Here is a 15,081-nt window from a genome sequence, read left to right as displayed (position 1 = left end):
CAAAAAGTTAAACACCAAAAAAGCAAATAACCCAATCAGTAAATGGGCCAAGGAACTGAACAGATCCATCTCAGAAGATGATATACAATCAATCAACAAATTTATGAAAAAATGTTCATCATCACTAGCAATTTGAGAAATGCAAATCAAAACTATTCTAAGATTTCATCTCATTCCAGTCAGAATGGCAGCTATTATGAAGACAAACAACAATTAGTATTGACGAGGATGTGGGAGAGAAAAGGTACACTCATATACTGCTGGTGGGACTGCAAATTGGTGCAGCCAATATGGAAAGCAGTATGAAGATTTCTTGGAAAATTGGGAATGGAACCACCATTTGACCCAGCTATCCCTCTCCTCGGTATATACCCAAAGGACTTAAAATACAGCATACTACAGGGACACAGCCACACCAATGTTTATAGCAGCACAATTCACAATAGCTAAACTGTGAAGCCAACCTAGATGTCCTTCAGTAGATGAATGAATTTTTTAAAAGGTGGCATATTTACACAATGGAATATTACTCAGCAATAAAAGAGAATGAAATCATGGCATTTGCAGGTAAATGGATGGAGTTAAAGAAGATAAGTGAAGTTAGCCAATCCCAAAAAACCAAATGCTAAATTTTTTCTCTGATATAAGGAGGCCAACTCATAGTGGAGTAGGGAGGGGGAACTTTGTGCTTCCCCAAATTCATGGGAGAAATAGACAAACTCTAGATAGGAGAGAGGGGTGGAAGGGAAAGGGAGGGGGCACAGGGTTAAAAATGATGGTGGAATGTGATGGACATCATTATCCAAAGTACATGTATGAAGCCACAAATTGGTGTGAATATACTTTCTGTATAACCAGAGATATGAAAACTTTGTGCTCTATATGTGTAATATGATTTGCAATGCATTCCGCTGTCATATATAAATTTTAAAAATTAATTAAAAAAAGAAATTTCATTTTGAACATTTATCCCAGAAAAATGAAGATTCAAGTTCATGCAAAACATGTATGTAGCTGGGCAAAGTGGCACACATCTGTAAACCCAGCAACTGGGGATGCTAAGGCAGGAGTACTGCAAATATTAGGCCAGTCTCAGCAACTTTCTAAGATTCTGTTTCAAAATAAAAATAGGAAGGGCTGGATGTAGCTTAGTGGTCCTTTTCTGCACTATCTAATATTTGAATAATGTGTTCTAAAATAAAGTACTAGAATAATTATGATGGTATAGGGTTGGATAGAGAAATATAAGTTACCATATGTGGAAGGATTAATGATTAAGGCTGGCCAGGTTCTGTGCTAAGCCAAAACCATTCTGGCTCCAACCCTAATGGTTCTCTTCACCAGTCTGTACCCAATGCTTAAGTGTCACCCAAAGCAACTACTGCAGTGCCCCACAAGAGATGTGCTACAGACTAAAAGTGCTTCCCAAAATCATGTTGAAATCTTAACCTCCAATGTGAGAGAATTAGAGAATGAAGCCTTTGGAAGGTGACTGGGTTATGGACACAGAGACCTCATGAATGGGATTAGCACCATTATGAAAGAGATCTCCGACAGCTCTGTCACTCCTCCATGTGAGGACACTGCAAAAAGATGACCATCCATGAACCAAGAACCTGTGCTACCAGACGCAGAATTTATCAGAGCCTTGATCTTGGACTTCCCCGCCTTCAGAAATATAAGAAATAAATGTTTGTTGTTTATAAGCCACCCAGAAATATGGTATTCTGTTATAGCAGCCTGCACAGACAAGACCAGACATAAATTATAAAAATAACTTCTATCAACATTCTTATTTCCATAATATCTGATCTTAGCAAACTATTAAAAAGAAAAGCAATTATCTCCTTTACTTAAATGATTCACACCAAGGTATAAATAAGTGATAGGCTTAAATATTCTCACAAGATATAAAAGCAGGCAGGTCAAATGACATCTTAACAGAAATTTTATATTCAGGACTTAATTCAAGTGTCGTTATCTGCTTAATCCAGATGACCTAAAGCTTCCACTCACCTTTTTACTGATTCTGGAGTTCCCAGGTATTCTGGAAGTATAGGAGATGCAAATTCTAAACTACAAAGTAGCAATAGCAGCTTTCATTCCCATCACAATTCATGATCTGTGTGTGGTCTGCTCCCTGTCACACAGGGAGGAAATATCTGGAATAGAGCTTCTGTATCTAACTGAAGCTAATCCAAGCCCTAAAGAACCATGGCTCCCCTTCCTCCTGTCCTCTAGTGTTCTAGGGTGGTATCCCTCCTACCTCCGCCCCAGGAGTCCACAGTCTCCAGACTCCCCTATCAAAATATAAAAAGCCCTCAATAAGAAGTGAACTGTCTTGCAACAACTTAAATGCATATAAAGCAACTAGGAGAAACTTTAACCATTGGGTTTGACTTGGCCCAATGGAAGGAGTGGAGGCATTATTTTTTATTTTGCCAAATCAACTTGGAAAATGGCTCTATTACTGACATTGCACTGGAAAAACTCAGTTGAAAAGATTAGCAGGTTCCCTTGGCTCTGCTCTGCCCTCGACCCTCTTTTAACTTTAATTATTCAATAACCAAGAGTCTCAAATTCCAAGGATACAGATTCCATTTTAAAGTGTTTACTTCCTTGTCCAGGTTGATATCCTTCCCTCTTTTCAGCACAGTCACCTTTTTTTTTTTTTTTAATCTCCCTCTCTACCACTCTAATCACAAATAATCTGTGTTTATATCCCAGAGTTCTTGTAGCCTCCACCCTGTGAGGAGTAAATCAGAGGCAAATAATATACAGTGGCTACACTGACCTCATAAACACCCCAACTTGAAACTCAGATTTAAGGAAGAGAGCAAAGGACCACCACCACCATCCCATTCAGCTGTGTGGCGAGTCGGCTTCCTACCACTTTAACAACAAATGACCTGAGATCAGCTTATCAAGAGAAAAGGTTTATATTTTGCTCATGATTTGGAGGTTCCAATCCATAATCAGTTAGCCCTGTTGCTCTTAGGCCTGTGATAAGGCAGAAGCTCACCTTATGGCAAGAAAGCAAAAGGGAGAAAGAAGAAAGAACCCAGGTCCCACAATCCCCTTCGAGGCCACACCTCCCATGACCCCAAAATCTCTCACTAGGTCCCATCTCTTAAAGTCTCCACCAACTGCCAAGAGCACCAAGCTGAGAACCAAGCCTCTAACAAAAAGATATTTGGGGGCATTTAAGATACAAACTATAGCAAGCTGATAAAAAATATGATTCAGTGTTTTTGTTTTTTTTTTAAATGGAGGAAGAAATAGAAGGGTAGGGAGAGTGGTTTGGGGGAGAAGGCAACTTAATAATAACAACCAATAAATAGTTCACGATATCAGAAAAAAAACTGACTGGCAATGATTAGGCATGCTATAGAAGAAAATGGGAAAGAAAAACTTCTAAAATTGGATATTAATATTAATTATAATCATATGTGCAAAAAGCTTTTACTTTCTGCCTAATTATTATGCAAAACAATAAAAATGCATATCATAAAAGATGTCAACTAATTTTGTTTCACTTAATGTGACTACAAACTTTCCTTCCGACTCCTGCCTCTGAGTCTCATTCATTGTCATGTGCAAATTTTAGCAGTAATTTCTTTTAAAACTTAAAAACATTTCCAAGATATCACATTATCATACTAAAAGAAAAATTAGCAATTTAATACTCCCAGCTCTCTGATTATCCATCCTGCAATTACAGTTATTTCTTCTAGTTTTTTTTCCAGGTTCAAACTATTTCACACCTAGTTTCTATAATAATTTCCCCCAAACATTTTATCACTTCCCATTGATGAAGCACAAATGAGTTCACAACATGCAGCACCAAAATCAAAACTCGCAAGGCAAGGTGGTGCATGCCTGTAATCCCAGCCACTCCAGAGACTAAAGCAGATGGATTCCAAGTTAAAAAGTCAGTCTCAGCAAGTTTTCAAGGCCCTAAGCAACTTAGTGAGACCCATCTCAAAATAAAAAGGGTTAGGTATGGAGCTCAGCGGTAAAACAACCCTGGCTCAATCCCCAGTACCCCATTAAAAAAAATAAAAATCTAAACTTTTAAATGACTCGGTGAGAAGGTGCTCAAATTAATTCACAACAAAAGAAATGGACCTAAACATCAAAGATCAAACAATTTGGTGACACAAGGGACACAGAAACACAGATCTTCTCATATATTCCTTGCAAAATAGTGCATCTACGAAGGTAAATGTGGTAATATCTATCAAAATTATAAAAGCAAGTACCTTTGATCCAAAATCCTACTGCTAGGAATTATCTAAGTCTGCCTCACCACTATGTGTGAAATAACATACACCAAATTATTACTTGCTGTATTATTATAACAGAAAAAAACTGAAGAGTAAAATTGTAATAATAGCAAACACTATCCAACACTTAGTTTCATGCCAGACACTGTCCTCAACACTTTGCACATTTCTTCATTTAATCCTCCCACCGTTCCTATAAAGTGGGGCTAGTAATATTCCCATTGTACAGATGGGAAAAAAGAAGCCAAGTTAAAATAATATGAAGTCAAAATGCTAGTGTGGAGCCAGAAATTGAACCCAAGTAATCAAATTCCAAAGTCTTTTCTCCATTACAATTTACTGAACCACCTAAATATACATCAATAAGGCAGTGATTTCTTAACATAAATGGTATATCCAGCAGAACGCAGTAGCACACACCTATAAAACCAGCTACTTAGAAAGGTGAAGCAAGGATCACAAGTTCAAAGCCAACCTGGTCAATTTAGGGAGAACCTGTCTCAAACATAAATAAATAAATAAATAGGGCTGGAGATGTTGCTCAGTGATAAAAGAGTGCTCCCGGTGCAATCCCCAGCACTGCAAAAAGAAAGAAAAAGTATCATTTGGGTAAAAAAGTTGGGGAAGCACATTTCTACATGGGGTATTTCTGAAGAACACATATTAAACCTGATAATACAAGTTAATTTCATGGCGGAGAGAACCAAATAGCTAAGGAACAGGAATAAAAGGAAGCTCTTTAGGCCTAGTGGGGCATGGTGGCCCAAGTCTATAGAACCAGCTACTCAGAAGGTGGCGGCAGAACAATCACATATTGAAGACCAGCCTGGCCAACTTTAGAAGATCCTGTCTCAAAATAAAACAAAAAGGGCTGGGGATGTAGCTCGAGGGTAGCACACCCTTAGGTTCAATCCCCAGTAATACCACCAAAAAAAAAAAAAAAAAAAAGGAAGCCATTCTAATGTGTCACCTTGTACCTTTAAACTTTGAAACATATGAATCTGTTACCTATACAAAAACAACCACCTTTTAAAATGGAAAGGATAGTGAGGACCTGAAATAAGACAAAGACAGAAGAAACACTGTAAGAAATTAGTTAGAAAAACAAAGATTTTTTTAAAAATCCAATTTCCTGCATCTATCCTTTAAAGCTGACCACTCTTCCTCACCCTCCGCACCAACTTCTCTTCAACGCAATACAGACATTTTATTCTAGCTGAACCAATCTGCCTGCCAATCCCAACAAATCAGCTTTTTCCTCAAATCCACATTTCTCTCTGCAAAATCTAGCTCTAAACTTAAAAGCCACCCACCTATTGTGCTAGTTCGCATCTTGTATGTTTATCTATACCAGGGATAGCAAACACTAGCACTCATGCAATCATGACTCCTACCCATGACAATAAGCACTGCTCAGTGATCACAGTACCCTTTTTCCACTAAATCCAGATGCTGCCTCTAACTCTCCTCAGTGCAGTGTTCCAGGAAGCCACTATTACAGACACAGCTGGCCCATGAATAAAACCTTTGACCAAATTGTCTTCATAGATTTCATGCATATTTATTTACATATATTCCATTTTGTTCTGAAAAGGATTGAAGATATACCAATATATGAATGTAAGAAAAATTGATAAATTACAAGAATAAAGTGAAAAATCAAAAAGGGTGCTAAGGAAAAGGCTAACACATGCACAGCATGAAACCTATCTGCTCATTCAGGAGTGGGGTGCAAATCTAGCTTTGGCAGCTAGAAGCCTTCACAAAAGGAAAGCCCAGTCCACAGACCAAGTGATAAACAGAAGAAAACTCACAAGGGGAGTTATTATTCTTGATGCTTAGACCAAACAGCAATTTTTATAAAGCAGAGAGAGCTCTATAGAATGACTAAGACATATAAGACCATAGCCAAAAGGCTAGGCTGTTTCTGATAGCATCCCTCAGGAGAGCCCTTTGGCACATTACCAAAGCTCAATTCAACAAAATTGATTTTACAAAGAACAGGCACAAGCTTTCACAGTCCTCTGTGCTTTTACTTGGTTTCCTTCTTCATTGTCTCCCTAATTAGATTACAAACACTCTGAAGACAAGAATCATCTCTTCTAATTCTTACATATAGTTCCAAGGTGTTTTGCATTCTACAAAACAAGCATCCAGTGTCAGCAAGAATTTGCATAGTGCAATTCCAACCTACTCCAATAAAAGCTCCATAACCTAAACATGGTGATTCCCACATTCCTCCTAAACAAGAAGGCTAAAATGAAGCCTCGATGGATAGACTTCTAAACCTTCTTTGTGATTCCCAAATAAAAATCTCATTTGTGATATCCTAACTGCATTTTTAGTTTTGCATATTCCAAGCACAAAGCTTGCAGAAATACCAAATCAATATCACTGAATCTGATCCAATAAACTGAAACGCATAAGCAAAAGCTTTAGCAAGCCCTATTAAAGGAAAGACAATATTACTATCTTTCAAGAATATAATCAATAACTCTTTTACAAACCAGCTGACAAAGGCATGTTCGTTGGTTCATTTTCTACATGACTCTACAAGAACTCTAGAAGACAATGAATTATAATGCAGATTCTCTCTACTTCTTTCCAAGAATCTGCAGTTTCTGCAAATATCAAACTGCCAGAGAAAGGTACTTCCCAGCTCTACACACACACACACACCCCACTATCAGACAAGCTTATATTTCCTTGTATGACTATCACCTACCCCCTCTTCTTTACCTTGTCATACTGGAAATGTAATGAGGACTAAGTAATAAATTATTGAGGTAAAGGGATATGAGCAACATAAGTATAAAAACTTAAAATTACCACTCTTAACCACAGGCATTAAGGCACATTAACAATCCTGTATTTAATATTCATGGAAACCATTAATAAATAAGCAGTTTCGCCTTACACTGGCTTGGCTGAATATGCACTTAGTATTTCAGTTTACAGTACACTCCTCATTTGGTATTCCCAGTACACAGGAACAGGCCCTTTCATCCCCAGGAAGGGACAGTAGTAATGAATGAAAGAACTTGGCCAAGCCTGCAAAGAGTTAGTTCTCTTACTCTTTTGTTACAAATAAGGAAAGAGGGATCTGAGCAGTTAGGTGATTCATCCAAGCTCCGTGGCTCATAAGCACAGTACAGACCCAGGATTTAGCCTAATGTTCTAGCAGCCTTATAACAGCAGACCCATTTGGGAACTCACCACATGAAAACAATGTTTGACTATTTGAAAACCTATTAAATACCAAACACTATACTAATCTCTTTTCCTCATAACTACCCTATAAAGTAGGTGTTGTTATCCAATTTTACGGAGAAATTAACCTGTCCAAAGTCACAAGGCTAGCAAATTATAATGTAAAATAATCCCAAAGAGCGCAAGAGATCTAGGGAGGTGGTCCAGTGGTAGAGCATGAGGCCCTAGGTTCAATCCCCAGCACCACAGAAACAAAACAAAATTAAAAGACCGCCAGTATTTGGAAATCACTGTCTACCAAAAAATTAAATCTAATATAGTGGGAATGTACCTGCCTATTTGCTGGCACATTCCTAGCTCCACCATTCAATTTCCTTAAATTTGTTCCTATTAGGCCAAAATGTAAATATAAAACCACAGTAACTTGCATTCATATAGCACGATATAGTTTATGCTAGAATTTTGTCATTTTTATAAGATGTAAATACTGGGCGTTTTCATACATTACCTCATATCTCATCTAATACTTTGAAGACTCTTGTGAGGTAGGAACTAATGCTTTGCAGGTGAGAAAACAGAACTTTGCAGAGAATAAAGTAACCTGCTTAAGGTTATACAACTAGTAAAAGATGCATTGGACTTTATCCTGGTCTAAGTGAAAAGCCCATATACTGTTACCTACACTGAGTCATTTAATCATTTACTTCCGTCAACTGACTCAAAATGAAACAGAAAAACAAGTGCCTGCCGAAACCTAATAGAACAATAAAAACTGGAAAAATTAGAAAGGTCATCTCAGATAGTTTCCCTCCCCCACAGTTGTCAGGTGATTTCTAATAAACATTGACAGGGCAGACATTTCAAACTATTCCATAACACAGAAAAAAGCAGAAAGTGTAAATGAGAAAAGGAACTGAACAGATACTTCACAGAAGAAGAAATACAAATGATCAACAAATACATGAAAAAATGTTCAATATCACTAGCAATCAGAGAAATGCAAATTAAAACTACACTGAGATTTCATCTCATTCCAGTCAGAATGGCAATCATCAAGAATACAAATACAGGCAGGAGGTTAGCAAGGATGGTGGAATGTGATGAACATCATTTACCATGTATGAAGACACGAATTGGTGTGAACATACTTTATATACAACCAGAGATATGAAAAATTGTGCTGTATATGTGTAATAAGAATTGTAATGCATTCTGCTGTCATTTATTTTTTAAAAATCAATTTAAATTTTTTTTAAAAAAAGAATACAAATACAAGTAACAACCGGGTGTAGCACATACCTATAATCCCAGATGCTCAGGAGGCTGAAGAAGGAGAATCTCAAGTTCAAAGCCAGCAACAGCAGAGGCACTAAGCAACTCAGTGACACCCTGTCTCTACTGAATGCCCCCGAGTTCAATGCCTGGGACACCACCCCCTGCCAACCGAAACAACAACAACAACAAAAAAAAAAAAAAAAAAATACAAGAACAAGAAATGTTGGTGAGGATGGAGGGGAAAAGGTACACTCATAAATGCTGGATGGGACTGCAAATTAGTGCAATCACTCTAGAAAGCAGTATAGAGATTCCCTGGCAAACTTGGAATGGAACCACCAATTGACCCAGTTATCCTACTCCGTTGCAAATACCCAAAGGACTTAAAATGAGCATACTATAATTATATGGCCACATCAATGTTCACAGCAGTTCAATTCACAATAGCTAAGCCACGGAACCAACCTTCAACAGATGAATGGACAAAGAAAATGTGGTACATATACATAAAAGACTAATACTCAGGCATAAAGAAGAATTAAATTATGGCATCTGACAGTGAATGGATGGAACTGGAGGTTTTCAAGTAATATGCAGATGCCAACTCACAATGGGTGGTGAAAGGTTTCCGGATTGATTAAACAAGGGGAAATGGGGGGAAGGGAGGAGAATGGGAATGGGAAAGAATAGAATTAATTGGACATACCTTTCCTATATTCCTATATGAATACAAAACCAGCATAACTCCACATTATGTACAATCACAAAAATGAAAAGTTATACTCCATATATGTATGATATGTCAACATACATTCTACTGTCATGTATAACTAAAAAGTCGAAATGAAAAAAAAAATGAACTGATTAAAAAAAGGGGGGGAGTACTCCATTCATCCATAAGGGCTGGCTTATTCTTGACACTAAAACCAGGCAAGGATAACCAACTTAATAGCAAACATAAATGTGTTTATCCTGTGTAAATACAGATGCAAAAGTATCAACACACTGTAGTCAAAAATGAAGGGCTACATATGGTATAATCCCATGTGTAAAAGAAAAACCATTCTGAATAAACAAATTGCAGGATATGAAATGTGCATTTGTATGTACATATGACTTTGATATTAAATGTGTATTTGCACATAATCATGCACATGCACAAAGTAAAAAATACACGTTTGGAAATATAAACCACTAACTGTAGAAATAGTTGTTATTTAAAACAAAGTGGTCTTAGTGGTGAAGAAAGAAAAGAAACAGGAAGCAAAGGGAGATTTCCAGTTTTTATGTACCCATACATTATTTGAATTTTTGTATTTAACATGTATTGTTTCACAATTATATAAATTAAAAGCAAATTCTAAATATACTTTTCCTTTATCTCCTTAACTTATGATAGCAAAAACTAATTATTTTACTCAGTATCTGTTATTCATTCCTTAAACACTTAGGGTACAACTTCTGTGCAAGGGTACTGAGCTAGGTATCTGGAAAACAAAACGAGTGCCAATTAGAACCTCTCATAACAATTACTTCCTTCTGTAAGATATAGCATTGAGTTTTAACTCAAATTCTAATTTTTATCACTTTAACCTTTCAGATCATTCCATCTCTAGAATTCTAGATTTTCTGAAATTTATAATGCTTTTCTTCTAAAAAAATTTTTTTAAGTAGCAGATAATTTTTCCATTTTTTGAATTTAAAAAAATGAATTTGTAGTAATTCAATTCAATGCTGGACAATGGTATGCCAAGATGAATAACTAACACATGGCCGTACCTAGTTTCTAAGGAGCTAAGAATTTTGCATACATGTCTGATGTAGAGTTGTATATAAAAACTGAAATAAGTACCTATCAGCCTGTACTTCAAAGTCAAACTGGCAAATCGCCCTCTTCAAAAATAAAAGTTAATTTCAGATTAACCCCCCCAAATCTTAATGTTTATACAAAAGGTAATGCCTACTTTACCATTAGAGGAAATCAATTAATGGGAAAATAAAGACCATGGAAGTTGCAGAGGAATGGAGTTTCAGTGAAAAGGAATGGGTTCTATTCTCAGCTACATCACTAGAAAGCTCTTACCAAGTTAGTCACTTTGGATCTGTTTCCACCCTATGGCATTCACATTGACCTTATTAGGACAGAAGAAAACAAATATTTGAAAAAAGCATAACAAAAATCTGGTGAATATGGGGCAGTGTGGCCATAGCACCTACTTCTTTTTCATTTGATTTAATTTTTTATTTATTTTTCCCCCATTATGTCACTGATTAGCCAACAATTTCACAAACACAATGTAACTTCTGTATGCCTTATCAAGTGAAAAGAATGCAGGAAGTAGAGTGAGAAGTTTATAGTCAGACCCTCTTACTAGTTATAAGGTTAGAAAACAAGCTAACTCCTGAATTTCTTTGCACTTTCTTTTCCTAGCAGCAGATCGGATAATACCTTATAGGGTTATTGATAAGATTAAATGAGAAAATGCATGTGTAAAACATAAACTTAGAAACCATTACAAACATTTCCCCCAAAGAAAATGTACAACAAAACATGAAAAGATGCAATACAAAAGAAAAACCACAATGAGACACCACTTAACAGCCACTGGGATGGCAGCCATCAAAAAGTCTAACACTAACAAGTATTGGCAAGAAGTGGAGAAAACAGAACCCTCCTACACTGGTGGTGAGAATGTAAGATGTACGACAGCTATGGAAAACAGTTTAGCAGTCTCAAAAAGTTAAACAGAATCAACATCTAAAACTCAGCAGTTCCTCAGTGAGATACACAGACATGAAAACATATGTCTACACAAAAAAAAAAAAAAAATTATAAATAAGGGTTCACAGAAGCATTCTTCGTAATAGCCCAAAAGTGGGAATAATATAAATGTCTGTTAATTGATGAACAGATAAACAAAATGTGGCACAGTCACAAAATGGAATATAATTCTCCATTAAAATCAATAATATGGGTGAAACCTATAAACATGTCAAGTGAAAGACACAATGGGCCACACACTGCGTGATTCCATTTATATGAAATTCCAGAATTGGCAAATCCACAAAGACAAAAAGTACATAAATGTTTGCCAAGTTCAAGAGGGGGCTGAGAAATGGCAGTGACAGGTCCAGGATAAGGGTTTCCTTTTAGGGTGATAAAGGTTTCCTTTTTTTAAATACCTTTGTTTTATTTATTTATTTTATGTGGTACTGAGGATCGAACCCAGTGCTCATGCATGCAAGGCAAGCACTCAACCACTGAGCCACAACCCCAGCCCCAAATGTTCTTGAATTAGTGTGATGTTTATATGATCTTATGAACACAATAAAAGTACTGAAATATACAATGAATTCTATGGGGCTAGTGTTGTGGCTCAGTGGTAGAGCGCTTTCCCCAACACCATATGTAAAATAAATGAATAAAATAAAAGTCCATCAACAACTAAAAAAAAAAAAAGAATTTAAAAATGAATTCTATGACATATAAAATATATTTCAAAAAACTACTGTAGAAATTCAAGTTTCTGCTACTTTTTATTAGTTTAAGTATCCTGCTTTTCTCAAGAGGTTGCTCCTGTTGCTTCTAATAGCCATAAAGCTCTTTGAAGTTACATATGAAGCAAATGAATGGTATTTTTAATAAATTACAACTATTATGCCAATAAAACTTTCTACAAATCAGATTAATACAAAATAATTTCACTTATTCCCCCCAAAATGTCCTTATTAATACTGAGTTGTGTTTAGGGAGTAGAAATAGTTCAGGAGTCCTAACAGAATACATCTAAAAGATAAAAATTGTGAAACTCTTGTTTTTTTCATTAGGGTCTATTTAGTTTCCAGATATATCCTTAGTAAGATTATCTGTTCAAAATGTCATTAAATGCCCATCAATCAGCTCAACTCCCAGTAGATGAAACTTTTCAACATCTATTTACCATTTTCTATGATCTTCATTCTGCTGCCAGAATTCCAGTCCATTATTAGATCCCCTATCTCTTCCATCAATTACTCCTCCAATCATTTTTCACAGGTGTTAGAATGCTTGTTTTAAATGTAACACATTCTTTTTTTCCCCCTTAATGTTAGGGACCTTATTAGAATAGGCCCAATTTTTTAAGGTTAAATTTAGCCCAGAAGGTTTGAATAAATATTCAGCAAAATAACTTCCTAGAATTTGGGATATAAAAACAATCAATAGAGTTGTGTAATGCTTTCTAGCTCCTTTGGGAATTTTTTTCATGTATTTAGTCATGGGGTAAAGACAGTCACCAACTTCTGTCTTCAAAAAGTATTATGCATAAAAGCTTCCTGGTTCTAGAACAAAGAAGTATTTTATTGCTCAAAGCAAAAGGAAGAGATTTTCCTTCTATTTAGTATTGTTGCACCAAAATAGCCTACCAATGAAAGGAGCGAGCTAGGTACTGGCCTGCCCCAAGGTATGTAAATAAAGATAAATTGTTCTTTATCATGTATTGGGTGGGGGGAGTCTCAAATCTAAGAACATAAGATTTATTGCCAGGTGAGGTGATTTAACCTGCACCAGTAATACCAGCGACTCTGGAGGCTGAGGCAGGAGGATCACAAGTTGAGGAGACCCTGTATCAAACTACAAAATAAAAAGGGTTAGGATGTAGCCCAGTGGTACAGCACTCCGGTTCAATTCCCAGTACCACTAATAATAACACCAACAACATTTATCAAACCATAGAAAACCGTATGGGTTAAGATTTCCAACATGGAGCATACTTTAAGTGGCAATTTTAATTTGAGGAATTGCCAAACTATGCTGGGATGCATAGTAGGTACGCTTGACACAGGAAAAAAACCTGAAGAAAGGGATGACTTATCAAACAACTGCTATCCAGTTGCTCCCTCAACAGCACTCCCAACTTCTCTGGGTGATGATGTCTGTGTATGACAGAAAGATGCCAAAGCACCAAGGGAACCACAGGGGCTGTCACGGCAGCAGCAAGTCCAAGCCGTGCATCCCAGGGTGAAATCTGGCCAGTACCCCCAAAGAGCTGGTCAGAATGCGGCTCTTTTCTCAATATGCGTCTGCCTAAATTATAAAAAATACAGACAGAACCACGCATTCCGACCAACTCGCCCTCTCCCTCCCCTTTGTGAGCCCACCACAGGCTGGAGGGACGTTAACCTCCCGCAGGCCCTGGGAAGCCAAGCCCCACGCCGCGCGGGAGGCGTCCAGGGTCCTCCAGCCGTGTCCCCCACCCACCGGTCAGGGCTGGTCACCGGTCACACAAAGGAGCCAGCTGTAGGCGCTGGACACCGGGGCTCGCCCCGCAGCCGGGCGACCCCTGTGCCCCCTGCACCCCGGGTGGGCGAGACCCGCCGGAAAATACGGGTTAACGCCCGAACCTGTTGCACGATGCGGGTCCCTTTCACCCAGAAATGAACAAGGGCGCTCCGGGGGGGAGGAGCGCGCGGCCCCGGTTCCGCGGGCCGCGACCGCACCCGGCAGGCGGCGCGGAGGTAGGGGCGGCCCGCGGGGCTCCCACCTCAGGCGCTTTGTCTGCGGCGGCGGCGGGGACAGCAGGGGAGGTGGGGGCCGCGGGGGCGGGGAAGCCGGGGGCGCGGGCCGCGCGGTGGAAAAAAGCTCGGCCGCCGCCGCCGCCACCCGCCCGCGCTCGCCGCCGGCCGCGGGGCCTGCGCGCTCCTGCCATCTGGCCTCGCGGCGGCCACACTCACCTGGCTGGCGCTGGCGCTGGCGGCCGGCGGCTCCGGGGCGTTGGGGAGGACACCGGGACGCTAGCGAGGCGCGGGCGGAGGCGGAGGGCGAGGCGGGAGGAAGGCGGGCTGGGGGCGGAGCGGGCCCAGGCGGCGGCGGCGGCGGCGGCAGCGGCAGCAGCAGCAGCTCCAGTCACTCGCGGCAAATCGCGTCCCGGCCCCTCTGTGCGTCATGCGGGGGGCGGCGGCGCGGGTGGCCTGGCCACCTCCCGGCACCCGCTGGCCGACCCGCGTCCGCGCGACCTGGCGTGCGCCCGGGTGGCCGCGGCGCAGCTACCCCGCGCGGCAAGGGAAGAGGGCGGGACCCGGAGTCCCAAGGGGGCTCGGGGGCTAGGGCCTGGGCGAGAAGGGGTCTCTGACGCACCCTGCAGTCCCCACCCTCCCGAGCTCCAGCTCCCCAGCCCGGGGCAGTGTGGGTTAGTGGAAAGAGCCGTGGACCTGGGGTCAGAAGTGTGGGCTTAGGAAGGACCACTGCTTGACACCTTGGCAAGTCATTTATTGCCTGTGGCCTCATCCTGAAGTATGTAGAGTCCAATAGATGACCAAGGTCTATCAAAAG

General features: G+C 39.6%; 1 protein-coding gene across 1 annotated transcript in view; it reads right to left on the bottom strand.

Moving 5' to 3' along the window:
* Sestd1 (SEC14 and spectrin domain containing 1) overlaps positions 1–14,588 on the bottom strand; it is a 119,077-nt gene extending 104,489 nt beyond the window's left edge. The window contains exon 1 of the mRNA XM_076866005.1: positions 14,484–14,588. The gene's annotated coding sequence lies outside the window, so the exon portion shown is untranslated. The remainder of the gene's footprint in view (positions 1–14,483) is intronic.
* Between the last annotated feature and the right edge of the window lie 493 nt (positions 14,589–15,081).

Source organism: Callospermophilus lateralis, chromosome 9 (genome assembly GCF_048772815.1).
Source record: "Callospermophilus lateralis isolate mCalLat2 chromosome 9, mCalLat2.hap1, whole genome shotgun sequence".
Lineage (NCBI taxonomy): Eukaryota > Metazoa > Chordata > Mammalia > Rodentia > Sciuridae > Callospermophilus > Callospermophilus lateralis.
Note: the sequence above shows the minus strand (reverse complement) of the source record. Positions and strands in the feature narration are given on the sequence as shown.